Raw genomic sequence first — 27,758 nt, forward strand, 5'->3', positions numbered from 1 at the left:
AAACCTAAGGGAGACTCCCTAAGAAACCTGTGTTCTATCTTTCCCTGATGATTCACCAGAGCCCTGCCTTCTTTCAGACAAACTCTAACCTGCGTATAACCAGTATCAGAAGGGGGGAAAGAGACAAAAATGTGAATCTTGAGAAAGACTCAACTTGCTTGGAAAGTTCTTAAATCTTATTCACTTAGAGGCAGTACTCTCCCACCCTAGTTGCAATGAGCCTTTTTGCATAGCTCTTCTATTCTTTACCTCCCTTCTGCCCACAATCCTAATATCTTCTTTCCCTAAAGGTTCTAAGGCACACTGTGACCCACTGGAAACTACATGATAGTTTCAGGATAACATAAAGGGGATGGACATATAGGAGCATTGTATTTATCAGACATCTAGGAAAGACATCAAGAAATGCAATAAAGACCAAGATATACGATTATTATTAAATTTACACTATGTCTTCACGGAATTCAAAAGATAGATTCTGTAATAATGTGTCCTTCCAAATTCCCCACAAATTCTAAGCTTGAGCATGATGAGGAAATGTTACCACATTCGCACCCAAAGCTGTTCAGTAATGAGGGGTTAATAATTGCCTAGCTTAAAGCAGATTCCTCAGCAACAAGTACCAAAGGCTTTTCTGGAGCCTGGTTCTAAACCGGACTCGGGAAGTTGAGATTCAGGTTCACGTGCAGTTTCCAAAGACCCATTTCCACCTCTTGCTCTCAGACACCCCCCACTCCGAATACACTGCATTCCCAATCGGTTTCACACGTAACAAATCAAAAGGCTGTAATTAGAAAGTTTCAGAATCATTTTTTCTGGAGCCTCCTTAAATCGGAAGTGGCTTCACCATTCATTTAAGTGTCCGCAAATACTACTTCCCGCGACAAGGGCACCAGCCAGTTGCACAGCCACCTAGGTAGGCAAACACACAGCCCAAGTAATCACCATGCATTTTAAGACGAAGGTCAGATTTCATACTTTAACTTGGCTCTCTCTCGGGTTGAATTTTGTCTGCTTCTCTGTCTCTGAGCCCAAGTTCTATGTTGCGCAGAGATTGGGCCCCATTGTACCTAACTGGTCTCCCAGCAAGTGCTTTTTTTTTTTTTTTCTTTTTCTTTTTTTGGTGTTTCTTTTGCTAAGAAACGGCACTATGCTTTGCCTCCCTAACCCAGCCGCAGCCTGCCGTCCCTCAGACAAAAAGCGGCGGCCCACTGCTCCCTGCAGCGGCCGCGGCGGCGGCGCAGGGCGGCCGGGCCACCCGAGACCGGTGGCGCTGCGCCTTTGTTGGGCGGGCTACAGATGGTGCCCCAGCAAGGGGCTGAGCCGGAGGCTGGAGGCCAGGAGGGGGAGGCTAGGAAGGGGGTCGGGCGGGAGGGGAGGAGACCGCGGAGCAGCCAATAGGCGTGCAGCCCATCAGCTGACCGCTTTTGCTTACACCAGGTGCACGCCGGCTGCGGGGAGCACAAAGCGGGGCGCACCGAGGGCGCCGGCAGCGAGCCGGAGAGCTAGGCGAGGCCCGTGCGCCCGCGCCTGCAGCGCCCTCCGCGTGGGGAGAGGGGCTGGTGGCGTTAGCCCAGGCGGCGGCATCCGCGCGGTGGCATCTCTAGTTGCCCCGGGCGCCTTCTTCGGGACCTGGCCTCTCTCTGCCTCGCCCTCTGCACCCCACTTCTCCTGCCCTCCTTCCCAATCCTGCCTGCTTCTGCCCCGACCCCCGAGAGTCGGATTGAGCCCAGGCCCGCGCAGCAGCTGTTGCTCGTGTCGTTGCCTCGCCTCCTGTCTTGGTGCTCTGCTGGGAGCCCCCCAAGGAGCCAGTACGCGCTGCGGGTTGGGAGGGAGGCGCCGCTCAGCCGGCAGTCCTCCTCCTCCTCCTGCTGCCGCGGCGGGTCCGTGCGCACCCCACAACCCCGCCAGCCGGGCCTCGGGGTAAGTGCGCTCGCCTAGCCGGGCGGTGGCGGAAGGTTTGGGCGGCTGCAAAGGGGAAGTCGAGGCAAACTTGGCGGCGTGGCGGGCCCCACAGGGTATGGGGAACTGCGGGATAAGATCGCGGGCCTACGGGGGATCAGGGGGCGCGGCTCATGGAGCTGGAGAAAATGACCAAGTCGGGGAAATGGCAATCTAGTAACCCTTTTCGCATCTTCCCACCAGCCCCCCTCCCCAAAATACCCCACAGGGATGGGGGAGAGTAATAGTTTGGAATGAAGGCGAGGCAGAAATGGGCAAAAGGCAGTGACAGGAGGCGAGCCCGCTGAATTTCAGGGACCAGCGCGGGGGAGGGTGTCGCCCGGCGATCCACAGGAAGGAGGACTGCTGGGATGTGAACGGGTAAGACAGCTGGGGCTGGAGAAGAGCGCGTAAAGGGGGTCTGGGGAGTTGGAAAGAGAAAGGAAGAGATGGGAAGGAAGGTGGCAGGTAGTGGGAAGAGCTAAGAGGAAGCATGTCTTGGTGGTGGCCTTGTTGTTAAAGGGGCAAGGGACACAATTCACAAAGCACTGAAGTGTAATGAAGCCCGAGCATTCGGAAGGACCTACCCAGTTGTCGGGCAGTATAATTGGGGGAAAGACCTTACCCTACATATTTTGAGTCCAGAAGGGGTAGCAGCCTCAGGAGGCTTGTCAGGGATGCTAAAATGTCAGGGAACCTCGGTCCGTTACAGGAACCAAATAGGTGCTGGGTTCCCGCTCGGCCGGGGTCAGAGCAAGGAAAGTTTGCCAGCGAGTATCCTCTGTGCTGCGTGGAGAGGGGTGTGGGCAGCCCCCCACTCGGCGTTTCCAAGGGACCTGCTGCGACCGCCTCCCGCGCTGGGAGTCCCTGCCTGGCAGGCTGGGGTGGTGAAGAAAGATCCAACCGCGGGAACGGCGCCACGCGCCCAGGACTGGTGGAAAACCCGTCCCGGGACCCTTTCGAAGGGGTCGAGGTAGATATGCGGAGTGAGAAACTCGGAGGTGGTACCTGTTCTGGGTGAGGGGGATCTTACCTGCTACGTTCACCGCTGTATCCCCATGGCCAAATACAGTGCCTGGGAATGAAAGAATGAATGCATGAATGGCCAGGGTGTGAATAGTTTTGAGGCATTTGAACTACACAGGCAAAAGCCAAGAGTCCGAGAAAATGGATCCTTCCCTAAATCTCACGTCACCATTAGCATTTTCATTTCCAGACCTACATAGTAAAGGAAAGGCTAGATTCAATGCGGGAACAGGTATTGCTGATTTGGGCTTTTGCTTGTAGGATTTTCTGAAAGACGGTGTGTTGTTTTGTTTGGCAGTGTGCTTTGGCACGATAGTCTAAATAACATTACTCAAATATGCTTATTACTTCATTTTTAAGAGCTAGAACTAGAGATGTTGAAAGTTCAGGAAGGCACTTTGATCAGTATAAATCTAGAGTAAAAGTGGTGTTGTTGGCTTCTTGGCCATGTGTGTCCCGAAGTCTCTGATTTGCATGCAAATGTGAGCGAATCCTGGCAGATGTCTGGCCTCATCCATTCACATGAAGGAATTTGAAAAGACAAGGAGTCTTTAGTTAACAATAGACCTTAAGAAAATGGAATAAAGGCGCAGTGTGAGTTTTTCTGTTTAGGAATTCCATATCTTGCTGACACCTTCAAGAGCCAAATTCTCTGAGTGCTATTGTGTTGAAAGCTCAAAGTACTTCTGGCTCTTTACCTGGCTGTGTATTTTTGTGCAACATTGAAGCTGCATGTTCTGAGTTGGATAGTGAGGAAAATATTTATATGAAGTAGGCTGTAACTTTAATCCACTTCTGGTGGTTTGAGGTGATTACTGAACTGCCCTTTCAACTTTTAGAGTTTCTTTTCTTTTCCTTTTAGTCATTTTATCTCCAGCTCACATTTGCTCTCCATCCTCAGAGCTAAAACAATTAGGAAGAGACAGTTGTAATTGACATTCACTAGAATGTTCACTGTTCAAGCAAAATTATTTTAGTTCTTAAGGCATCAAACTTGTAGAAGTGAAGGTGATGAAACCGGCATGATCCTAGTCACCTGATGGGTTTTCGGGCCACAGGACAAAACCATGAGTGGAAGGCAGTCCAAACTAGGGGAATCTCTGCCTTGTTTAACATTAGCTAATAGACCACTGCTTGCTCACCTCCTAGAGTAGTGCGACTACTGAACAAAAGGCCAGCGGTGTGGGCTGCACGTGAGCCCTGGGATTATACCTACTGACAAGCCAGCCTCCTTGGCCTCTTCTTTTGTCAGTCTGAAACATTGTTGAAGAGAAAAAAGAACCTATTCACTAAACAGTGCTTGCCCAGTATTCTGTATATTCACTGAAAGGGACATTAAAATCCACCCCCCACCCCAAGACAACATTGTTTTCAGGGCTCAGTGTTTGTGGGGGAGGGGTGCACAACAGATGTTAGTCTGCTATTTTACATGTTTCCTTTAAGTTATTTTTGCTGGTTCAGTGACTTTTACACATAAGGCAGTTTTTTTCCCAGGAGGGGAAAACTGAATTGAGTCAAATTTAAGTAAGAAAATGTTAAAGCCAAGATTTCATTTTATGTCTTAATGCTATCAAGAAGTCAGAAAGTAACAAATCATTAGAATACACACATATGTGACTTAAGCCTGAGATTCGGTCTTCATTATGGACTTGAGAGTTAACTATAAAATACAGTTGACTTTTCTAAATTAAGCTGTAAACTATTTTACTGTAAATTATCTAGGTATTTTTGAAACAAACCTGGTAACTTTAAACTGACCACAGCCTCACATTCGTAAGAAATTCTCTTTGGTTATTATCCTGCCTATGTGAAATCTTTGCCAGTCTAATGAAAGGGGAGACTAGAGCATAGTCCTTGGCAAATAAAAGTAATAAAGTACTTATTATTGTAAAAAAATCACTGTGCTAAATAAAATCTTAGACCAGATCTAACTGCAGACTCTGCCGCTGAACAATAACACACGGAGCTCTGGATAGTGTCTGGAATTCAAAAACAGCAAGAAAAAACTCACCCATTGATCTCTCTCTGGTTGGGGCCTGCTAAGGCTAGCTTCTTGACCTGAATTGCTAGAGCAATTACCACATATCCTAAAGCAGTGACACTCATGGCAACAAACTGGTAGGTACTAAAGAAAATCTGCCTCCACAGAGTTATAGTGCTACTTTCTAAGCCAGTTGGGTATGACTATAAATAAACAGAATGGTGGGCTTTTTATGCCACCATAAATAATCATATATCATAAATAAAATATGGTAAATTGCAGGATCTGCATGTCACTTTTTGCTAGACTTTCATAATGCTTTCTTAAAATTTATTTTAGGCTACAAAATAATAGTTCTTTGAATGATTCACTTGAGCACTAATGTAAGGTTGCTTAACTATTATATTTAATTTTTCAAAATTATTATGCTGAATATCTACTTGGGGTTAAGCCAATCTGGAGATAAAGCAAATTCCATTTTAGAATCATATTTTGGTTTCTGGGAACAATGGAAGTTTCTTTGACTCATGAATATAGCTTTGATTAATATTTTATTCAGGGTGAAAATATAATTATATAGATGAAGTCAGGAAAACCCATATTCTCTCTTGTTTTTGGCTTAAAATATAGGATAGAAACAAAAGTTAAACCCTATATGTAAAATTCAATAGTTACTGTCCAAGGGAACCCTTTGCTCTAGAAGTCTTCTCAAATGAAATTTGTTTTTTTAATTTTTTCCTTTAGGATATTACCGTTCACCTATTTTATAGATCTGTTACAGACTGTGGCCTCCAAGTGTTAAACCATAGACAGACATGTAATAAATAGTTCATTGACATTGCATTTACAACACGTGATAAAATATTATAGTATATGTTTCCAGAGCCATGGCACCTACAGAACTGGTATCCATATTATTTAATAATTAAAGTCTATACTATTTTGTGGTACACTGCTTTTTGAAAAAGAAACATGTAGGCTTACATCTTTTTTACTTTTTGAATATTCTCCAAAGGTCTAGCAAAGGTAGAATGTTATCAGCAATTTTATTAGTTATTTAGCTGGGAAACAAGCTACTGTCTAGTCACAGCTAGGTTATCTTAGCTGTTTCTTAACCCTGCCAATCCTGTAACGTGATAATGTTGAGTGAATAGCTCTGGAAGGACTAACTTTCAGTGAAACTGCTAAAGGATTTGAGGAAGCTGTGCTTCAAATGCCATAACTAACAAACATTGAACTTGGATCGAACCACTGTACTTACCAGACTGACCGTCATCCCTGACATGCAGAGAAACTCAGCTTAAACTTTCAGTGATACACACTGAAGTTCCATCATTTTGCACTTAGGATGCTGGTGCATCTACTTACAACACTTAGTTTTGAAAGCTATGGGATGAAACTGCTTTTATGAGGCTTATTGCCTTCCATTTACACTCTTTATAGCAAAGGGTTTGGAATGTTATTTGAAAGCTTCGATTAATATAAATGAGTCGTAATTTTCCGACCCAGGCCATCCTGCCTCTCATCTATTATACCACTGGCAGACATGTGGACTCCACAGCTGTCCCCTCATTTGTGTATGAAACAGACACACTGGTGGCATTTTTTGGTTCCCATAGTTACAGTAACAATATACATGTGACATGACGCCCTTCTACGGGAAAGGTTTTTGTGTTTTGTAGAACTGGGAGTAAAGGACAACGAAGTAAAGTTTGGGGGATACATAAATTAATCTGCCATTGTTTTCTGGAGCCACTTGTTTCAATCACGGGAGGAGAGCTGTCCCTCAGTGGTGTCCAGAAAAGGGCAATTGCGAGACTTCGGCTAACAAAGATTTCCAAGGGAGGCATTTCCAACAATGCCTAACCTCTATAGGAGAATGTCCATTAAATATTCATTTCAAAATATTTGCTCTTCCTATTTATGACTGCCCTTTGTGAGATAATGTATTAGCGTAGTCATTTTCAATTCATACAGGAAAAAAAGACAGCACCAGTATTAGCATCCATCTCAGTAAGACCTAAGAGACAAAAAATCAGTTTGCACTATTAAGCAGTAAGCACAAAGAGAGAATCTTCATTTAGGAACACTAAAAAGCTTTACAAAGAAAGAAAGGTTGCTTAATTGGTTTCATGCCTATAATTTTCCCCTCTAGAAAAAAATGTTAGTGTGGCAATAAAGAATATCATTAACCTGCATTGTTATTTCACAATAGTAATAAGTCTTAATTTGCATCCATAATAATCACTGTAATCAAGTACTGTCCAGGGAGTCAGGAAGGCGCAGGCTCATTTCCCAGCTCTGACACTAATGCCTGAATGTGTGACCTTCTAGATGTCCTGCAACCCGCCTGGTACTTCATGTCCCTAACTGAGTTGTTGCAAAGGATGCAGAAATGCTAGAAGTGTCTAGTATTAGCACTGCAAAGAGTTTTATTTCTGCCCTAAATGCCACGATTGGACGGAGAGCTAAAGGTGTGGGGAACATAGCCATGATGCTCTTTTCTGCAAGGTATTTTTTCTGGCTTCTAATCTCACAGCTAAGAGATTTTTTTGTTGTTCTTTTAAAAATTTTCTCCTCCTAATGTGATAATTCCCTATCACCTCACCTGGGTCTTCTTGAGGGAAATAATTTTACCTGGGATACAGGAAGCTGTTTATGTTCTTGGAACACTCGTTCACCCAGTGAATATATCCTGAGCCCCAGCTGTGTGCCAGGCATTATAGGAGGTACTAAAACCAAAAGAAATTAGCTTGATTTTTCTGCAGCTTGTACATTAAATCCATCAGAAGCAGTTTGTTTCCATCAGTCACGTATTCTTCTACAAATAGTTATAGAGTGAAGAAGGCACTTTGCTAGATCTAGCACAGGGGTTTTTAACTGGGGGTGATTTGACCTCCCCACCCCACCCATCCCTACCTCCAGGAGGAACTTGGCAATATTTGGAGACATCTTTGGCAGTTGTCACAACTAAAGGTGGGGGATGCTACTGGCATCTAATGTGTAGAAGCCAGGGATGCCGGTAAACATCCTAAAATGTATAGGATGGTCTCCCCACGACAAAGAATTATTTGGTCCAGTGTCAATCGTACCAAAGTTTTGACAAACCCTGTTCTAACAGACATTGACTCTGCCCTGAGTTAATGTCTATTTGGTGTTATAGAAAGGAGAATGACAAGTACAATAAAGTATGCTGTGATGGCAAAAGTGTGAGCTACAAAAGTACAGAAGCAGGAGCGTTAATTCAGATTTTGGCCATTGGGAAAGGCTTTAAGAAACCTTCTGGTTAATTTACAGAACAGGCTATCACCTGCAACACAAGTATTTGGCAGGAGACCATTTTAAATCTAGTCTCACTGAACACCAGTGAGTGGGATGGTTGCTTTAGAGAGGGTAGACGCCTCTGAATTGGTTAGAATTCAGAGTGTCTTGAGCAAGCAGAAGAGGAGGCTAGAAACAGAATCAAAGTCAGTTGCAAGAAACATATAACAGCACATGCTGCATAAAAAGAAGATGGGCTGCACTGACAAAATGAATAGTGCCTCATGTTTTACAACTTCACATTTTGCAGAGTCCTTAAATATGTATCTCATTTGACCTCTACTATTCTGAGACACCAAATATCATTCTTTCTCTCTTTTTTCAATAACTAAGGGACCAGAGCCATGGAGCAGTTTAGTGTGACCTTGGACAAGTCACTTAATACATTTCTAAGTTGTAAAAGAAAAAGGGGTGCAATTTTCTTTTTCCTAGCTTAAGTTGAACTTGTGTAAGATCATACATCTAGGGTAAGACTGGATCTGGGATAAGACCTGAGGCTCCTTGCTTGTACCAAGCCTGTTTCCTGAACTGTGGTGACAGAACAGGTAATATGACAGTGACTCAGCACTTTAGCTCTTGGGTTACCAAGGAGAGCAAGGACCTGGGATGTATCAGTTAAAATGTATCATGCAGGGAAATTTAAGCTGGGTTTCCCAGACACCTAAGAACTAATCAGACTTTCTCTCTAATGTCTTACCTTAAACTGACCTTAGAGGCTTAAAAAAATAACTTGTGACAAGCTGGGAAGAAAGGTTCATAGGCTAAAGATGGCTAGGATAAGAAAATGAGATAGCCCAGAAGATGAAAGAGAACTGAGGGTGTTCTGCCTACAAAAGAAAAGTGATAGTGGCATGGTTTTCTGGTTTTGTTTGGCAGGGGTATTTTAACTTTGTATATACATACACACATGTGCACACACATACACACAAACAGAGGAGACATACTTGATTTCATACTGAGAAGCGTATGTTTTTGTTTCAATAATAAGACTTGTTCATCAAAATGAGCTTTGTAAAGAGCCTTCTCTCAAGTTCTTAAAGATGTAACTTCTCACTTCTCTAGGATAGTGTAACGTGCTCTTGTGAGAAGCTACATGACCATTTAAGGTCCTTTTCACCTTCATAATTCTGTGATTTCCATGAGTGCTATAGTTATATAGGACTTCAGCTCATGTCTCCAGAACACTGATGGAATCTATAGTAACTCATCCAACCATGGTAGAACCACTGAAGACATTGGAGTGGCAATTAACTGGATTTCTCTGCTTGTTCTTCCAGCTCATTATGGTTCTGTGCAGTAAGGACTGCATGTAAAGTTTAACACTCCCAAAGGACTAGTTAGTTCTGCTATGTCCTGTGGGGACAACCTGTCTCTGGAATCCCAGCCAACCTCCTCACATACTCACAAACTCATCATTTCTCACCTGGGAGACCAGGTGAAAAACTTGAGTGTCTTCAAAGCCATCTGAAGGAAAAAACACAAAGTACATGAGCAAATGCAGGTGAGATATTTTTCCCTTCATGCATGAAGGATAGCACTGTCAAAATAGAACCCTTGTAAATAAGCTTACAAGCAGCTTCACCCTCAGGAGTGACAATGGAGTGAGAGATTCACTCCATACACAAGAGATGCTTTAGTAATTAGGAGGAAAATATTACATAGGGCTCCTGAATTATATCCCCAGAGCCCCACTAGATTACCTAACACGGAGTGTAGTAACAGTAGGAGAAAAGTAATGATACCCAACATTGTGTGTGCCTTTCCACTGTGCCGGGAACTATCCCGTGCACCTTCTATGCATTAACTCATTTAATCCTTGCAAAAACTGTATAATGGGGATACCCACTTTACAGCTCAGGAATAAGGCACAAAACAAGTAACTTGCCCAAGGTCATGGTAGTGTGTACTCAGTAAATATTTGTCAAATGAATGAATGAATAAGCATCTGCTTTAGACGTGAAAGTCTTTTATTTGAATTCTCAGTTTACAGCAGCCCTGCTTCCTAGGCAAGGTGCTTTCAAGAACTGGCTCTGTGACTGTGGATGACAGACAGTCTCAGAGCTGGTAAGTGGCAGAGCAAGAATGTGAACTTGGGCCTGTCTGACTCTGAACCTGCACTGTTAAAGCACTGGGCTGTGTTTCTTCATCTTTATTTGCAACTATAAAACAAAAGGATTGGATTGGACTAGCTCTCATAGCCCATTTGGCCCTAATAATCTGTAATTCCATTATTAAAGTAGAGTTTCTATAAAATAAAACATGATGTATTTTATTATTTAAGTTTCTTTTTAATTTTTTTTTACATTTATTTATTTTTGAGAGACACAGAGACAGAGCACAAGTGGGGGAGGGGCAGAGAGAGAAGGAGACAGAATCCGAAGCAGGCTCCAGGCTCTGAGCTGTCAGCATAGAGCCCAACGCAGGGCTCGAACTCACAAACCGTGAGATCATGACCTGAGCCGAAGTTGGACTCTCAACCAACTGAGCCACCCAGGTGCCCCTATTTTATTATTTAAGTTTTGAGTCAACTTTGGTATTTTTATTTAGCCAATCACTGAATTATTCTTTAAAATTATATTGGTGTTATTAACAGCATATTTTAAAGTCATATTTAAGTTAAAAAAATTTTTAATGAGCCGAAATACCTAAAGATTGCATTCTCCTAACCATTACCATCACACTGCGTATTGTTATATCATCAGTGTCTGAATTTAGAGGGTTTCTGAAAACCAAAAAGCATCTTTTTGTTACACGGAAAAAAGACAGAAGTAAAATGATTAATTTTGAGGAAAGTTACTGTCTTGGATATTTGCAGATTGCTGAATCTTATGAAAAGTATTGAATGACTTTTTACAAGAGCTTAAAACTGCTAGCAATAATGAAAACTATTTAAGATTTGCTTCTAAAGAGTGTTTTGCTTTAAGGGATCTTTCTGACATGCAGGTGATACATCAGAACAATGTGAGTCACTACCATAAGTGTTATAGGATGTATAGCCCAAAGCAGGGCAAAGAGAGTGGATAACTAGACAGGACTTAGAGTTGAGAGGAATTACTTCCAAAACTGCATCTTAGCTCTGTGGTCTGGAGTCATTTCAGTGAACCTCAGTATCTTCATCTATAAAATGGAAATAATAACAGACCCTGCCTTACAGAATCACTGGACTTATTCCATGAAATCATGCATATATAGCCTTTTGCACAGTTCCTGGACCCCAAGGTAAATAAACAGTAATAATGGGTAGGAGTGGTATTATATTGAAATCTAACATTTCTGACTAAATGGTGTAGGCATTCCAAGGATCCTTACTCAGAGGCAAGTGAACGGACTTTAAGAGACAACAAGATTCAGACCAGATGTTTGGAAAGTCAGTAGTTCATAAGTAGTCTACCTTTGTGGTAGACCCCAAGAGAGATTTATATTTGCCCAGACATTCAAGAAATCTTATATCAGCTTATGTGCTTTAGAAGAAAAGGCAGACAGATGAATACATTAGAGCCTTTTTTGTTTGTTTCCAAATTATGTTCTGTATCCACTCTTTTCTCACTCTGAAAATATTACAATGCCCCAAAGTCATAATTCATATAATCACATTTTCTAACCAGAAAGAACAGATTCAGTTCAGAGCCACCATTCTCCAAAGAGGAACTGAATTCAAGACATTCCCAGAACTAACAGACCCATAAGCTTCAACTCTGAGGGATCCAGTGTTATATGATAAAGTTGGGGGCACGTAAAACTCTTAAAACAATGGCTAGCATCTTGTAAGTGCTCGATAAATCATGCTGCTACCATTGATATTATTGATGTTTGGTATCATCATCTACATAACATCACTTTCTTGCTTCTTGACCAAACTGCAAGGCTCCTGTTTGGGACAAGATGAGAACCCAATGCGGCATAACCAAGAGTCCTCTTGGCTGCTGGGTTAGTCACAAAGCAAGAAAAAATCACCAGGCAAGCCAAATCAGGTAACCCTTAAGGAGACCCCTGGTAGGCTGACAACAGGGACAGGTTGCTATGACTTAGCCTCTACCCTGTTACAGCTAGCAAATTGTCATATGCACTTGAAGGACAAAGTTGAGAGTATGCATTAACTGCCTCATTATTCTTTGAATGCTTTGGGAGCTGGAAATAATAATTTTAACAAAGAACCTCACGTTCACTGTCCTGTTTAACCTTCCTAATCAAAGTTTCCCAATTGATAGGTGACTGCATTTAGGGGTAACTGAAGATATCTGTACTCTTACTTCTGGGGGATAGCTAGAACCACCACCTCACTAGTCACCTCCAGCAACCCTTGTACGCCAATAAATAGCATGTTTTTAGTGTGCTTAGAGGAGTACACAGCAACTCTGGGAGGTATTATCCCCACTTTAAAAGAGAAAAACAAAAAAACCCTGAGACAAGGAATTGACCCAATACCTTAAAACTAGAAAGTATATAGGACCAGGTACTCACTCTGGTTTTCCCCCAGGCTAAGTTCGTCACACTGGCCTTGATTTTCACACGTTTGCTTGTCCTCACTTCAAGTATATACTTTAGGATTATTTATTTTCACTCTTTAATAACACCATCAACAGCAGCTCCTTGAGGGAAAAGACTCTGACTTACTTAGACTTGGATCCCTGGCACCTATAAGAGCACTTGGCACATGGAAAATGCACTTAGCAAATAGTCCATGAATGAAAGAGGAAAGGGATTTCCATATATCTATTTCACTTTGTCATACTGCTTTGTCTAAAAATTTTTTACAAAATTACTTCCTATGCAGTTTGGTAGAAATGAGTAGACTATAAACCTGTATTATATCAGAGATGTACTGCCTTACTATTTTAGAGAGGTTATTACAGAAAGTTGAACTCATTTGGGGATGCTTTTATGATATTAATGCCAAGGAAGTGTTATTAATCAAAAAGTATTCATTAAATGCATGTAGAATATCAAGTGCTATTAGAAGGGTGATGTGGGGGATGAAAAAAAAATGTACATGGTGTTAACTTCCATCCCAAGTGAGTTTTGAGACTCACTGGGGAGAGAGAATGAATAGAAACAAGACAGAAAATGATTAAGTGATCATCTGTGGAAATTCCACAAGAAAACAGAGCTTAGATGAGATGGTCCCGGGTATGAATCTCAACTCTATCACATACTGGCTGTGTGATCTTGGTTAAAGGATTCAAATTTATTTGACCCCCAAGCTCTCTCATCTACACCATGGAGGAATAATATGAATCCACAGGGTTGCTATAAGAATGTGTGGGAAAGCTTGTTACAGTGCTTAGAACATGACGGTTACTAACTTCAGTCATTTGGCAAATATCAACAGCACCACCTCTGTGCAGGTCTTCTGTGAGCTGGTGATACAGTTGTGAGCAAGACAGATGAAATGTGGTCCATTCCCACGTGGGGCTTGCCATCTGATAGAGGTAACAGCATTAATCCATTAATCCACAAGTACCTGTGGGAGTATGGCTGTATTAAGTTCAGTGAAAGAGAAGTGCACAAGGCCAAAAGCGAATATTACATGGCGGATTCTAAGAGGAGTCCTTCGTAAAGAAGTGACATTTCAACCAAAATCTCAAGGGTGAGTGAAAGTTATGGAGGCACAGGGAGTGCAAGGGAAGAGCTTTGGAAGCCAAAGCCCAGAGGTTTGAAGGACCTTGATGGGTCTGAAGAACAGAGAAAACCAGTGTGGCTTAGAAAAGAAAAAAAGGGGGGGAGATCATAAATCTCAGACTTTCATTTGCCCATTCCTCCAAAGTACACTTGGAGTTTGGAGAAAACAGAATTACTAGTTAATATGAAGTTCGACAAAAGGAGACTGTGCATTATGCACGGAAGGGATGAGATGTGTTGAATTTAGTCAAGGAAGGGGGATGATGACAGAAGGCTTTGAATATCTGGAGAGAAATCACATAAGCAGGGACTCAGGAGTGGCTGAATTGAATGGCCTGCTAGTGCATGGCATGTTTGGACTGGCACACACCAAGCTCCAAGAGCTAAAGGGCACACAGGAAAGAAAGTCTCTACTTCATTTCTGTGTGACTCTTGGTTAAAGATATAATGTATGTGAAAGTGGCACATAATGTCTCGTAATTTAGTTTACCTTCTTTTATTTTCTGCTTTCTATTGCTTATTTTTCCCTTGTACTACAATCCCCTTTCATTATAGATGAACTCTTGATTAGGGCACTAGCTAATTGATAGCACATCACCTGTGTTGCCCACAGACGGAATTTTTTTTTAATACTAGTTTGGGGATGCCTTTAAAAATCCCTCTTGCTTGGAATGCAAATGCTTCATGTATGAAATATTTTTGTTCATGATCTCCATTATGTACAGCCACATCTGGCTGGTGTTAACATGAAAGAGGTGACGGATGTTGAGTGTTCAAGATCCTCCAAGAGATTTAGATGGTAAGTAATTTCATTAGTGCATAATGACCATAAAACCTAGTTGTTATTGATTTGTCCTCCATGGAGAGATCTACTTTTCTGCCTCATCTCAATCATTATGGTTCATAATGCAGAGATCATTTCAACACTGAGTTGCTAATGCATGCCCTTATAATAATTTGTGTTAGTTCCATCTTTGTATTGACATATAACTAAATTCAGACACTATCACCAAGTAGTTATCAAGGAGATGATAGTGGAGATAGTCACTTATTTTTCAGTAAGATGCAGAGTTAACCTTCCATTTGTACTGTGTTTTATGGTAGTACATCTCTGGCTCCACTGAGCCCTTTCATTTCATTTTGTCTCTATGCCTCTTGAGATCTTAAGTCTTCTATACTAGACTTTATGAGACAAACATCCAGCTTCTCTCTGGTTATAACTTTACTCCAAAACTCCAAATGCCTGCTGGCTATTTTCACCCTAAAAATCACATCCCAGAAAGCTCAAAGGGAGGCACTGGTTTTTAGGATACAGAATGAGCTGTGGCTGTATAAGAGTATCCCGTAGCCTTGTGCAGAGGAACAAAGCCTCCACAAACTGGCCCAGCAGAGAGAGAACTGGTAGAGAGTGCTGTCACCTTTCTCTTCCCACCCAATCACATAAATGGAGAAAGTCAACCCACTTTCAAAGTGAGGTCTTGCTCTTGCATGCCCGTCTTACTTTGGCAATCACTAGCATCAGAGTCAAACAGGCTCAGTGCCTTGATATTATTTTTAACTCTTCCTCCCCCATTTTTACATCTAGTCAGCTGTATATCTAATAGTTACCTCTCCACTTGTCAGTCTCTATTGTTTCCTAAACATGGCCCTTCTCTGTTCTTACCACCATGATCGCAGTTCCATTGCCTCTTCTTTAGCTTAATGCGAGTGCTTCTTAATGGGTTTCCCTACATCCATTATGTACCCTCTCCAGTCTGTCTTACACACAGTTGATGGATCAGTGTTTCTGAATTATAGACATGATTCCCTAGTTCCCATTACAAGACATTTAGTGGTACCCACTTGCTGTGGGATTGTGCTGGATATTTTCTATACCCTTCCAGATCCACCCTACCCTTCTCCACTTTGCTTTGTACTCTGGGAATCAGACTCAGATGGACTGCATCAATGGGTCCTTTGCCATCTGGCTTCTTGTTGGCTTTTGCTTCTTGCAGCAGCTAGCCGAGGGGTGTGAGTCAGTACCTTAACCTTATCCCCCTGTAAATGGTCCCTTTTCAAAACTCCCTTTTCAAAAACTCCTTTTTGAATGCACCATCTGTTTTCTGCTAGGTCTTAGACAAGGATAATAGATGAAAGAAAACTCCTTAGTGAAGCATGAAAGGCCCTCCATATCTAGGTACCATCCAACCTTTCTATTTTGGTTTCTTTTCCTAGCTTGGCAGACCTTAAATCCCATTCAAAATGAAATAGTTCCCATTCCACGTACCTATTCAAGCTCTGCTGCTTTGGTGCCTTTACATCCAGGGTGTGCTGGTAAAAGTTTGACAGCCAGCTTTCCAAAAAGATAAGTTCTGATTTGTAGTGTTCACCAATTCCTGTGGTGTAAATACACCCAACCAGGACCAGTTTTTAAGTGACTAACACGATGTTTCTGAACATGGATTTGGAAAGAAATGCTCACAATTGACTCAGGACACCACTGCTTTGCACACACCTTCCCCTTCAGCAAGGATGCCCTGTTTCCTACCCCATGACCCCCCAGGCCTTACACAGAATTGCTGCTCAGTAAGCCATTCTGGTTGATTTCTGTCACTCCTGTGGGCATTTGGAATGGTACTGAATCACGAGCCATGCTGATGGTAATAATTCTTAATCTTGAGGGCTGACATGGGTGCTAGTTAGATTTTTGAGACTTAAAAGCCCTGAAGCAAAAATAAGCTGTATATTTTATGCCAAGTTGCCAAAGCTTACTACTTAAAGTTGCTTAATGCTCCAAGAAATTGATTCTCATTTGCTGGTCTTGTTTTCAAATGTGGTCTTCATTATCCTCATTTAAATATAATTTGAAGTAATAAACCACCATTTAAATAGATTTCCTTTCTATTATAACAATTTGAACATTCCACAATTTAAATTGTGTCCTCTTAAAGCTAAAACTCTACAGAAAACTTTTAAGGTGCATGTTAGTCCTAGATGGAAAAGATTGCATTGCAATTTATTGAAATTGTATTTTCTTAAAAAATAGGCTTTTTGTGTAATCTACCTTTCTAAGAGATAACTTTAATTTTATTTCATTAGCAAGATGATTCCTGTAGTTAAAGTTTTAAAAAAATAACTGCAATTTCTATTAGAAAACTAGGAGGTAAAATAATAAAGATGATCTTTTAATATGTGTTATGTTAATCATTTATGTTTTAATGGTTATAAATGCCAATATGGATATTCAACAAAAATCATTCTATTTTTACTTTCAATTTAACAAAACACGTGAATTGAAGAAAGACTATAGAAAGCGTTATGATTTATAATGCCTGCTGGCATTTTAATGTTCTCAGCTGTTCTTTTGCACCATTTGATTACACAAAGCCTAAACTGTGTAATTAAGGACCATCCCACTAATGTGCTCTGGTGGATTTATGGCGTCCAGGTCATGAACGATCTGAGCACTTTGAATATTGGACCATTAGTTTCAAATGCATACTAACATAGGGGAACATGCTGGCATCAAGAAGAACCTATAATAAGAAGCAATTTCAAATTCAGGGAGGTAGCTTTCACCTGATTTTCATTTACCAAAACAATTGAAAAACCTTGATTACCAGAAATTCTAATTAACTGGAATTTTTTCCTCTGGAGTGCACTTCTAGGAGAAAAGGGAAAATTGTAAGAAAATAAGTTAATAATCAAGACTTTACACTTGGGGGAAAAAAAAGGATTTCCAATAGGAGTTCATTATCAGGGTTTAAAGGAAAATGCCTTAAAGAAACCTAAAGCACAACTACCTTTATCAAAGACAAGAAAATGGATACTAAAGATTGAAACTAAAAGATTTCTAGGAAACCTTCAGCTACCCAGAAAATTAAATGTGCAAATTCCCTGAGCTTAATCTTCCAGCTAACCCAGGTTTTACTCTTCAGGTTAGTTTTCTTGTGTGTACTTAAGAGAATGCTGTATGCACTCACAATCTTTCTGGAGATCCAATAAAACAATTGAAGCAGGTAGTATCACAGAAAAGGCTCTGACTTCAGCACACAACAAACTGGCATTTAATCTCTGCTCTTTGACCAGTTAGCTGTGGGAATTTTGATAGGCACTTAATCTCTGAGCCCTGAAGTCATGTGTAAAATCAGAATATTCACATCTACCTCCATTGGGTGCTGTGAGGACATAAAGCACTTTGTCTGGCACTGCCCCTTTTGTTAGTATTCTCTCTATCCCTGTCTTTTGGCAATTGTGACACTCTCTCAGAGAACGACTGCAGCCCCAAGCTTTCAGAGAGAAGGTTTAAATAGGCAGGCACACTTTTTACTATGTTCATTCTCTCCCGATGATGAAAAAAAATCAAGTTCTTTAACTCCTTTATTAGAACAGTCATATAAAAAGAATTGAGAGAAGCAACTTGACACCAAGTTTATTTTCAGAGTTCAGGGACAGATGGCTTTATTTTCCTTCTTTAAAAGAGATGACATTCAGTAGAGATACAACATACTTGAGGTCTATCAAGTCTAAGGGCAAATACTGTCATTTACCCGAACAGGGCTGTCTTTAACCTTGAGTAGCAAGAACTTTAAAGCTAAATATATGTACATTTCCATGTATCAGTCTCCACATTTTAAAAGAACATTTTAATGTGGAAGGAATATGTTTTTGACATTTTCTTAGTCTAACGCTTGAAGAGCGCCTAGTCTCCTAATTGGCAAATACTAAGCAGTCAGACTCTTCAGAGAAATACCAATAGATCAGAGCTAAAAGTATAGCCTCCCATCTTAAGGACACTGGATATTTTATTTTTTTAAGTAAAAATTTCATTAAAATATCAGATAGTTAATAAAGATTATTAGTGGATTAAAAAATATAACAAAAGATGGTATAGAACTCTTTCTGAGCAAAGAAAAACCATAAATATTCTGAAAATGATGTGAACATGTTTGCCATTTTCTTGATGAGAAGTTATTTTCAGTATTATGAACTAAACTTTAATTTGGTCTGGAAGCAAAAGCAAATCTAGTATAATTTAATGGAACTGCTTTGCTGGGTTAGCATCCAAAACTCTTTGGTATTGGTATTAGCAGGCTACAGATTGGCACTTTGAGTACCAACTAGGACAAGTCTGGTTTTTCACGGGTCTATCTGTAGTTCTGAATGTATAATCAAGAAGCATTGTAGCAACTGGCTCCTTATGACACGTTTATTAACGTGGCATGGTGAAATCTATGTCTGCAGTGAAAATACTAAGCAATATACTGTGAAGTAGTTAAAAAGAAGTAATGAAACTGAGCCTTCTAGGCATATTAAGGCTGCCAAACTGAAGATTTTACATTTATTTAACATTTAATCATGTCGGTAATTACAAAGCAATTATTTCATATAGACCTATTATGGGAGGAGAATTAAAATAATTTGTAAAAAGAATAAAAGTAATTGATTTCATGGTAGTTTTTATATCACTACACTTGCTGGTACTAAAAAGGAGCAATAAAAATAGCCCAGTTGTTCGTTCATGTTTTGTTCTGTTTAGCCTTCTGTCACTTTCTCAGTTCAATAATGTTAAATTGCTACTTTACGATTCCAGCTATGCAAATAGCTAATTTCTTACAAAGAAAGAAAACGATTCAAACTTTCTTGATCCTACAAGTGATTTGAACACAAAACAAAATTTTTCTCCCGGTCCTACTTTGCCTGACATAGAATCTCAGGTATGTTTTGTTTTATTTTATTTTATTTTATTTTATTTTATTTTATTTTATTTTATTTTATTTCATTTCATTTCATTTATTTCATTTCATCTCATTTCATTTCATTTATTTTTTGAATCTTGGGTTTTTTTAAAGGGATTTGAAAGACCATAGGTTCAAGAATCTTTTAAACTGTATCTGGTGCATGACTTTTTTAATGTTTATTTATTTTTGAGAGAGAGAGAGAGACAGAGAGAGAGAGAAAGAAAACATGAGTGGAGACGGGCAGAGAGAGAGGGAGAAAGAGGATCTTTGACAGTAGAGAGCCCAATGAGGGACTCACACTATGAACCGCAAGATCATGACTTGAGCCAAAGTTGGTCGCTTAACTGACTGAGCCACCGAGACACTCCAGGTGTGTATGACTTTTAAAATATTGAAGGAAAAATTATTTTGGCAAAGAGCTGAGACAGTTCATAAAAAGTATTAGTCTTGCTTGCTAAGTCCTAAAAGAAGAAGCTGCAAAGATCATTAACTGCTTTTAAAATTAAGAAAAGCGTATGTTACTATCCATAAGATTACAGGCAATGGTAGAAAACATCTCCTTTCATAATCAATTCTTACGTGTAGTAGGTATGCAGTAGGGAGAAAAAGGATAAGGAGAGTCAGCACCTTAAGTACATAAGCATTAATACAGTAAGCATTCAAATAAAAAATAATTGCAGTAGTTGATACAGAGCACTGTATTGCTTTCCTAGAAGTACTGCAACAAAGTACCAAAAATTGGTTGGCTTAAACAAGAGAAATATATTGTTTCACAGCCCAAAAGTTTTAAATTCCATTTCTGATTCACACCAGCCACATTTCAAGTACTCAGTTGCTTCAGTAACTACCCTGTAGGGCGATGTCAACACAGAACATTTCTTTCTTCGCAGTGTTGTAGTGGCAAATGCTGATGGAGCCAGCTCAGGTTGGCAACTCTCTGCTCTCCTTCCCAAGGATCCACACATCTGCTCACTCACCCCTCCCTTTTGACATGTACCTTCCTTTATGGAGTCGCTTGGGTAGTTGTCTTCTTGTCTCCCTACACGATTATAAACTCTTCAGTGACAGGGTCTGGTCTTTCTGGCCCTGTGACACCGTAAACACGCAATCAGTATTTAATTACTCTAATTAAATTAGGCACTAGTTTATGGGATCTATTTTGCATTTAGTCTGAATCTAGATTTCATCAGAGTGTGGAGAAAAGAATGAATGAGAGAGCAGGTTTTTCCCAAGTCACAAGGATTAGGATGTATGGGGAGCAGATATGTTCTAAATGGTAAGGGTTTTGGTTTTGTTTTATTTTTGTCTTGTTTTGTTTTGTATCACCCCGGATATAGAAGAGACCCAGTAGGACTTTATTTGCAAGCTTAAAATTACTGTTATGTTTAGGTACCTGGAAAGCACATTTTCACTGATTCAGTTATTTTATTTATTTATTTATTGAGTGCCTGCGAGGTAGATGCCAAGCCAGTGCCTGGCCCTGGATGACTCATTGTGAACAAAACAGAAACAGGGCCTGCCCTGTGATACTTATTCTAGTTCTAGCAGATTAACATTTTGGCAAGGACTCCCCCTGCCCAGACAGGCTGGGATGGGAGGAGTATGATCTAGGCTCTGGCCTCAGATGCCTGCCATCACATATAACCTCCACCACTGTCCTGGCTCAAAGACCTTCATTATTCATTATTCCTACGTCTCCATCTCATCATTGGGGAAAATGGGGGGGAAATGGTTCCCACCTCGTGGGGTTGTGAGCATTAAGTAATTTATGTGAAGTGCTCCATGCAGTGCACGTTGCATAGTAAGAGCTAAGTGCTGTTAGTAAGTACTAACTGCTGTTATTCTCATGACTACTACCCAGCCAGAATGACCCCGCAATGAACATTAAATATAAAAGAGAGAGAGAGAGAGAAGTGTTTATATGGCTAGAAAATACTTCATTATTTGGAAAGGATGTTTCCTGTCTTTCTTGGCCTAACAATATAATTCCCTTTGCTTACTATTTATATTTTGTACCCAGAGTAACTAAGATTGAAATGTGTTGCTAAATGCCCATTGTTTCTTGGTGAAAGATCTTATTCATTTGGGACACTTCTTTCCAAGACAGTCAGGAACAGAAATGCTTTAGGGGTCATTCAACCTCTTAGTGAGAGAGGTATGCACTTTTTAACATAGTTGCAAAGGAGAATCCTTTAAAGAGGCTTACCATTAAACTGCAAAATTGAAATCCTAAGTAACTAGCATGCAAAGATTTAATTAGCATGGTCTCATTAAAATAAATGTGTGACTTTTCTCTTCCAAAAATGACATTGCCTTTGAAAATACTTCCTGGAAATGAGTTAGGAAAAGGGGGGGATTAAAGTTTGAAGGCAGTCATGTGATTCTTGGGGAGTTTGTAGTTACAGGTCTTTCTGAGCCCTACCCATTGTTGCTGGAGGACACCTGCTTATGTACCTGAATATCATATTCAAACAAAATAAAATAAAAATCTTGGACCTACCAGATTCTCCCATAAAATTCAATGTAGACCAAACTGCAGAAATCTTCTTGTGCTTTTGCTTTCTCATTTCTCATATTATAGAACTCTATTCTATTATTACCTGAAGGATAGAGGATGTCTCAGTGGTAACCAAGCTATTTGACAGAGAGGAACCATCCCTAAATGTTCACTATGATTTGTTAAACTCCATCATTCGGGAAGACTCTGCATTGCTTTCAAGAGCTATAAATGCTCCCAGCCACACAGCCTATACTATACTTCTGATACTTCATTGACAGTCCCATTTATCGATTCAAAATTGGGGGTTCTTTGGGAGCCTGGGTAACATGTGGGAGATAGTGTTTAGGGCACAGGCTTTAAAGCCAGGCTGTCTCTGAGTCCTGTTCCATCACTGTCTAGCTATATGTCTTGGGCAAGTTACTATTTCAATGCATGGTTTCCTCCGTGTGGAAGGGACAAACAGCTTACCTCTCAGGGATGTTATGAGGAAAGCACCAAATGAGGGTTGGGTTTGGAAAGAAAGAAGGAAGGACGGAAGGAAGGAAGGATGAAAGGAAGGAAGGAAGGGAGGAAGGGAGGAAGGGAGGGGCAAATGGAGTGAGAGAGAGAAAGGGAGGAAAGAAGGAAGGAAAGAGAAGGAAAGGTTAGGGGTAAAAAGAGAAAGAATGGAAGGGAGGAAGGAAAGAAAGTATGATGGAAGGGAGGGAGGGAGGTAAGGAAATCTGTTCCAGATAGTTCTCAAGAAAACCATTAATTTCTTTGTTGGAAGAGCAAACATTAACTTACATTTTTAGCACATGACTCTAGTTTTCTAAGTTGAGAACTCCAAAGGAAATTTATGATTGTTGAGATTCTACTATGTATCAGCTGCAGCTCAAGACTTGTACTCTCATCTAATCTGCACAACACCCACATGAGGCAGGTATATAACCATGTCCTTCTAACAGATGAGGAAACCAAGACTCCGAGGGGTGGACAGTTTATCCAAGGCACCATAGGTAGTACCAGGATATGGACTTAGCTCTGTCTGCCTCTTGAGACCATAACTTTTCTTAAAAAAAAAAAAATACTAAACATAGAATTTTTTTTTAAGCCATGATCAAGTGTCTTGCTCTCAACCATAAGGAGTGCTGCCTACATGGGCGCCTTTAAAAGTAGAAATGCAGAAAAGAATCATCAAATGCCTAAAATCCTGGAGCTGGAGAAGCCCTAAGATATCATCTAGATTTAGCCCAACCTCAACACTTACAGGTAGGGAAGATAGACAGCATGATCTGAGTTGGTGGGAAATGAGGACCCCCTAACTCTTGGTTCATTACTTCAGTCTCTCTACCATATTGCTTCTCAAACTACCTGACAATCAGATAGGGGTTCTGAGCTAGATAGCTTTAGGGCATGAGCCCTATGTCCTTGACTTGCTATCTTATTCAAGATCTTGGAACAAAGTGAAAAGCAGGGATGATACACTTTACACCATACACATATAGTCACTCACTATAGCTATTAATACATAGTAAATCTTTCATTAAGTAAGTCTGTTACTAAAGTTAGCTACATTTATACTCATGAGGCCTCTTCTATCTTGAATGCCCATTTCCAATTCCTACTAATTGTTCAAATACACTTTACATTTCCTACACTTGAATTTCTATGCCCTTACAGAGTGTGCAAAACATCCATTATCAAATTAAGAGAAGTTTAATATATGCATTCTAAAAATTATACTTGTGATTTGGCCATGCTTATGTAGAATAGGTCAACTATGATCAATTCACTGCCACGTTAAAAAAAAAAAAATCAATGAACATGATTAAGCTGACCTGACTTAATTTTTTGAAATAAGTTAGGCATCAGCATGATTGATTGAGCTATCCCTGATCTACCTAATCAAAGGTCAAGATGGAGGTTATTAAACAAGCTATTTCACTCTCCCTAAATCGAATGATGTTTTCTTATGCTTCTAATAAATGATAATTGATTATGGAGCAGTAGAGGCTAACATCCTTCAAAGAGTTTTAGTTCCTGCCCAAGTGATCAAGAATATAAATTTCAACTAACCCTACACTAAGTGAAGCAGTGTGGGGTTCTGTAGTGTAAAGGATTGTGTATTTGGAGAGTAGAAATGGAGTCAAGTTGGCTTCGGAATATGTGACCTCACCTCTCTGAGGTACCTTCTATAAAATGAGAAGTTGTTTTAGATGTGCTAGGTGATCTCTAAGGCCTTTTCTAACTTTCACAGCTTGTATTTCTCTTATTTCACAGGGAGGCTAGCTTGTTTGCCTTTGATCAGTTGAAGCCAATTAAGAATCTGGAGTAGATGTTCTTCCCAAGGCTTCTTCCACAAGCACCTTTCCTTACCATGCCAAGCCACCAACTTGGATTTGGATTCATGCCTGCTGGCTGTGTCTGGGCTTTTGGCTTTTTGATTTCCTTCCTTCCTCCCTTCCTCCCTCCCTCCCTTCCTTCCTTCCTTCCTTCCTTCCTTCCTTCCTTCCTTCCTCTCTTCCTTCCTTCCTTTCCTTTCCTTTCTTTTCGTTTCCTTTCCTCCCTCCCTCCCTCCCTCCCTCCTTTCTTTCTCTCTCTTTTCTTTTCTTTCTTTTCTTTCTTTCTCTTTCTTTCTTTCTTTCTTTCTTTCTTTCTTTCTTTCTTTCCTTCCTTCCTGTCTCCCTTCCTTCCTGTCTCTCTTCCTTTCCTTTCCTTTCCTTTCCTCCCTCCTTTCTCTCTCTTTTCTTTCTTTCTTTCTTTCTTTCTTTCTTTCTTTCTTTCTTTCTTTCTTTCTTTCTTTCCTTCCTTCCTTCCTTCCTTCCTTCCTTTCTTCCTTTCTTCCTTCCTTCCTTCCTTCTAAACTTTCTTTTGTAATTTTTCAGTCCATCTAGTCCAGCCTTGCTCTGTTTACCATGCCTGGCCAAACCTCCTGCAAGGGCTAATGTGCTGTCCATGCCTAGTCCTCTTAGGAGCTGAATGAATTGTGACCCCAGCTTCAATGCTTAGCTTGGAGACCAGCTGCGCCTTTGGGTTTTTCCCAGAGATGTTGGCCGACACTGCACCTGCAGTGTGATGGATTTGCCCTGGCCCAAAAGAGGAAGGAAAATGAGGGGGAATCAAAAGATCACTTGTGTACATCCTCTTCTTTGCACAGTAGTGCATTTGTACCACCCAAGTGTACCAGAGAATTTTTGAGACTTTATTAAGTAATAATAATAATAAATACAAGAAAGGAAAGAAAAATAAAATAAAATAAAACTAGAGAAAGGACAATCAAACTTTTCTCTGGGGACCAGGGAAACCATAAATATTTAAAGTGGTCAGATTAGGAAATGCTGAATTAGGGATCAAGGGGTTTGGGTTTTATTTTGTTTCTCTGCCAATTAACTAGGTCATCTTGGATCACTTAGGGGACCTTTAAGGTTCTGCCTTCCTTTAAAAGTAGGTCTTCCAAAAGAAAGGAGTATAAAATGAATTTTTCTAAATGCCATCCTTTTTTTTAAACTGCTCAAGTTTTCTTCAGAGCAAAGATTCACACTGTAATATAGTGAATCTCTAATTATAGGCTTTCACATGTGGAGTATTTGCCAGTAATATTTTAAAGTTGATATTTAATCATCTACTTATCAAATACTCCTATTAGCTTAGCATTATAACTGATATGATGCTTATTATATTAATATGTATTTCAGAGGTTGCAAACTGGCCACAGGCCACAAAAGGCCTTGGAAAGCAGATGGTTTTTGTTTGGCCTGCATAGTTAACATTTTTGGATGCCTTTGGAGTGCAGGCACACTCCAGCTTTTTACATGAATGTGTTAGATTCAGTTGACTTCACCTACCTAGCCCCTGAAAGCACTGGAGTTTGAGAGCCTTGGCATAATCAAACTTGCTGCATCTCAGAAAATGGCTAGAAGGAATTTTCCATGACATCAGGAGAATGGGTTGGTAAGATGACTTCTTGAGGTGTTTCTTAGCCTGGGAAGCTGTGACTTCCTTTCCTCTCAACCTACTTACTGTAAGATAAATAAAATAGAACACAAAGTTACTAGACTCTTTCAAGGTCACCTAGGAAATTGGTGGTGAAGCCAAAATTAAGAATCTCTTCCCTGGTGTCCTCATTCTGTTGCTTGGCCCACTCAGACATGCTGCTGCACTGCTTGCTGATGAATAATGTGGACTCTCAGGAACAGTTCCTTATGCAAAAGAGCTTCACCAAGCTCCATTATGTCCTTGCAAGGGGATAGACTTTATTGTTTCCTTAATGCATTATGGAGACTATTATAGCTCTTCCTCCCATACGAACCCTCCATCTGTGATCACTAACACACACTACAGGGTGTTTTGCTTGGGATAATGTGTGAACAAGGAACACGATTTTGGGAAATGGTTGGAGAAAGAAATCTAAGATTCAGAAAGGGCCAGGGACCAGACAAAAGTCCAAGAAACTAATGTCTTTAAAAATAGTTCATGCAGGGATGCCTGGCTGGCTTAGTCAGTAGAGCACACAGCTCTTGATCTCAGATTCATGTGTTCAAGCCCCATACTGAGTGTAGAGATTACTTTTAAAAAATGATTAAAAACATTAAAAATAGTCCATGCAGTTTCAATATTCAGAATGTATTTGCAATGCCTTATTTCCTTCCCAAGGAAGATGAAATATACCCTCCATAAAGAATTTGCTGTGATCATTCTGTCTCTCTTTCTCTGTCTCTCTCTCACTCTCTCTCTCTCTCTGTCTCTCTCTCTCTCTCTCTCTTTCTCTTTCTCTCTCTCTCTTTCTCTCTCTCTCTTTCTCTCTCTCTCTGGCCAGGCTGTTTTCAGAACTCGTAGTTGCTGATGTTACAAAAGGTACCCTGTATTGATTTCAACTACCTACTCCTTTCTTTCATACTCAAACCCATTACAAAGACTCAGATCCAATGAGACATCAAACCTGTAAATAGTAATGTGTAACATCTATCAGGCACTCGCTATGTGGCAGGCCCTCTGCCAAAAGCTTTACATTTAACTTGTCATTCTAATTCTCTCACCACCCTTGCAAAGTAGGTTTTATGATCTTCATTTTCTAAAAAAAAAGTTAACTGAGACTCAGAAAGAAAGCTTCAATAACTTGCCCAAGGTCACAGAACTGAATTTGAAACCAGGTTTGTCTCCAGAAGCCACACTCTTAACTCTATTGCTAAACTCCTCTTTCAAAAAGCTAATATAGCCTTTTGAGCCTAACAATCAGCCATGTGCACCTGAAGCAAAGTCATGCTGGCCTTCCACACAGGGAAATTACCTTTGGGAGGTCAATCCAGTGAATGGAGTCTACCTAGCTCTACCTTGCTCCCCTCCCCCCACAAGAGTGACTACAGGGAGAATTTATAAGGAGACAATGTATTTTTTTAACCAGAAGGAAAGCTTCATTGAACAAAAATCCCATTGTCCTATTATTAAGCCATGCCCAAAAGAAGATAAGCAAATTTGAATGCTGCATTAGCTCTGGATCTATTTGGGGACCAATAGAGCTAAAAAATGATTTCTTTAAACATTACATATACAGGGTGAATTTGACCACCAAAGAAAGTGTACATAAATGCACATGTCCTAAGAGGGCATTTTCATTTTCTAGGGGATCAAAAATTAAGCTTTTTATTGCTGTGACTACTGTCTATAAAAG

General features: G+C 40.4%; 1 protein-coding gene across 6 annotated transcripts in view; it reads left to right on the top strand.

Moving 5' to 3' along the window:
* The first annotated feature begins 1,449 nt into the window (after positions 1–1,449).
* LRRN1 (leucine rich repeat neuronal 1) overlaps positions 1,450–27,758 on the top strand; it is a 37,299-nt gene continuing 10,990 nt past the window's right edge. For 2 of the 6 annotated variants that reach the window (XM_045051887.1, XM_045051891.1), the window contains exon 1: positions 1,450–1,923. The gene's annotated coding sequence lies outside the window, so the exon portion shown is untranslated. Of the gene's footprint in view, positions 1,924–13,598; positions 13,699–14,613; positions 14,688–27,758 lie in introns of all 6 variants that reach the window. The other 4 variants (XM_011280165.3, XM_045051888.1, XM_045051889.1 and 1 more) reach the window with 4 other exon arrangements.

This window comes from Felis catus, chromosome A2 (assembly GCF_018350175.1).
Source record: "Felis catus isolate Fca126 chromosome A2, F.catus_Fca126_mat1.0, whole genome shotgun sequence".
Classification (NCBI taxonomy): domain Eukaryota; kingdom Metazoa; phylum Chordata; class Mammalia; order Carnivora; family Felidae; genus Felis; species Felis catus.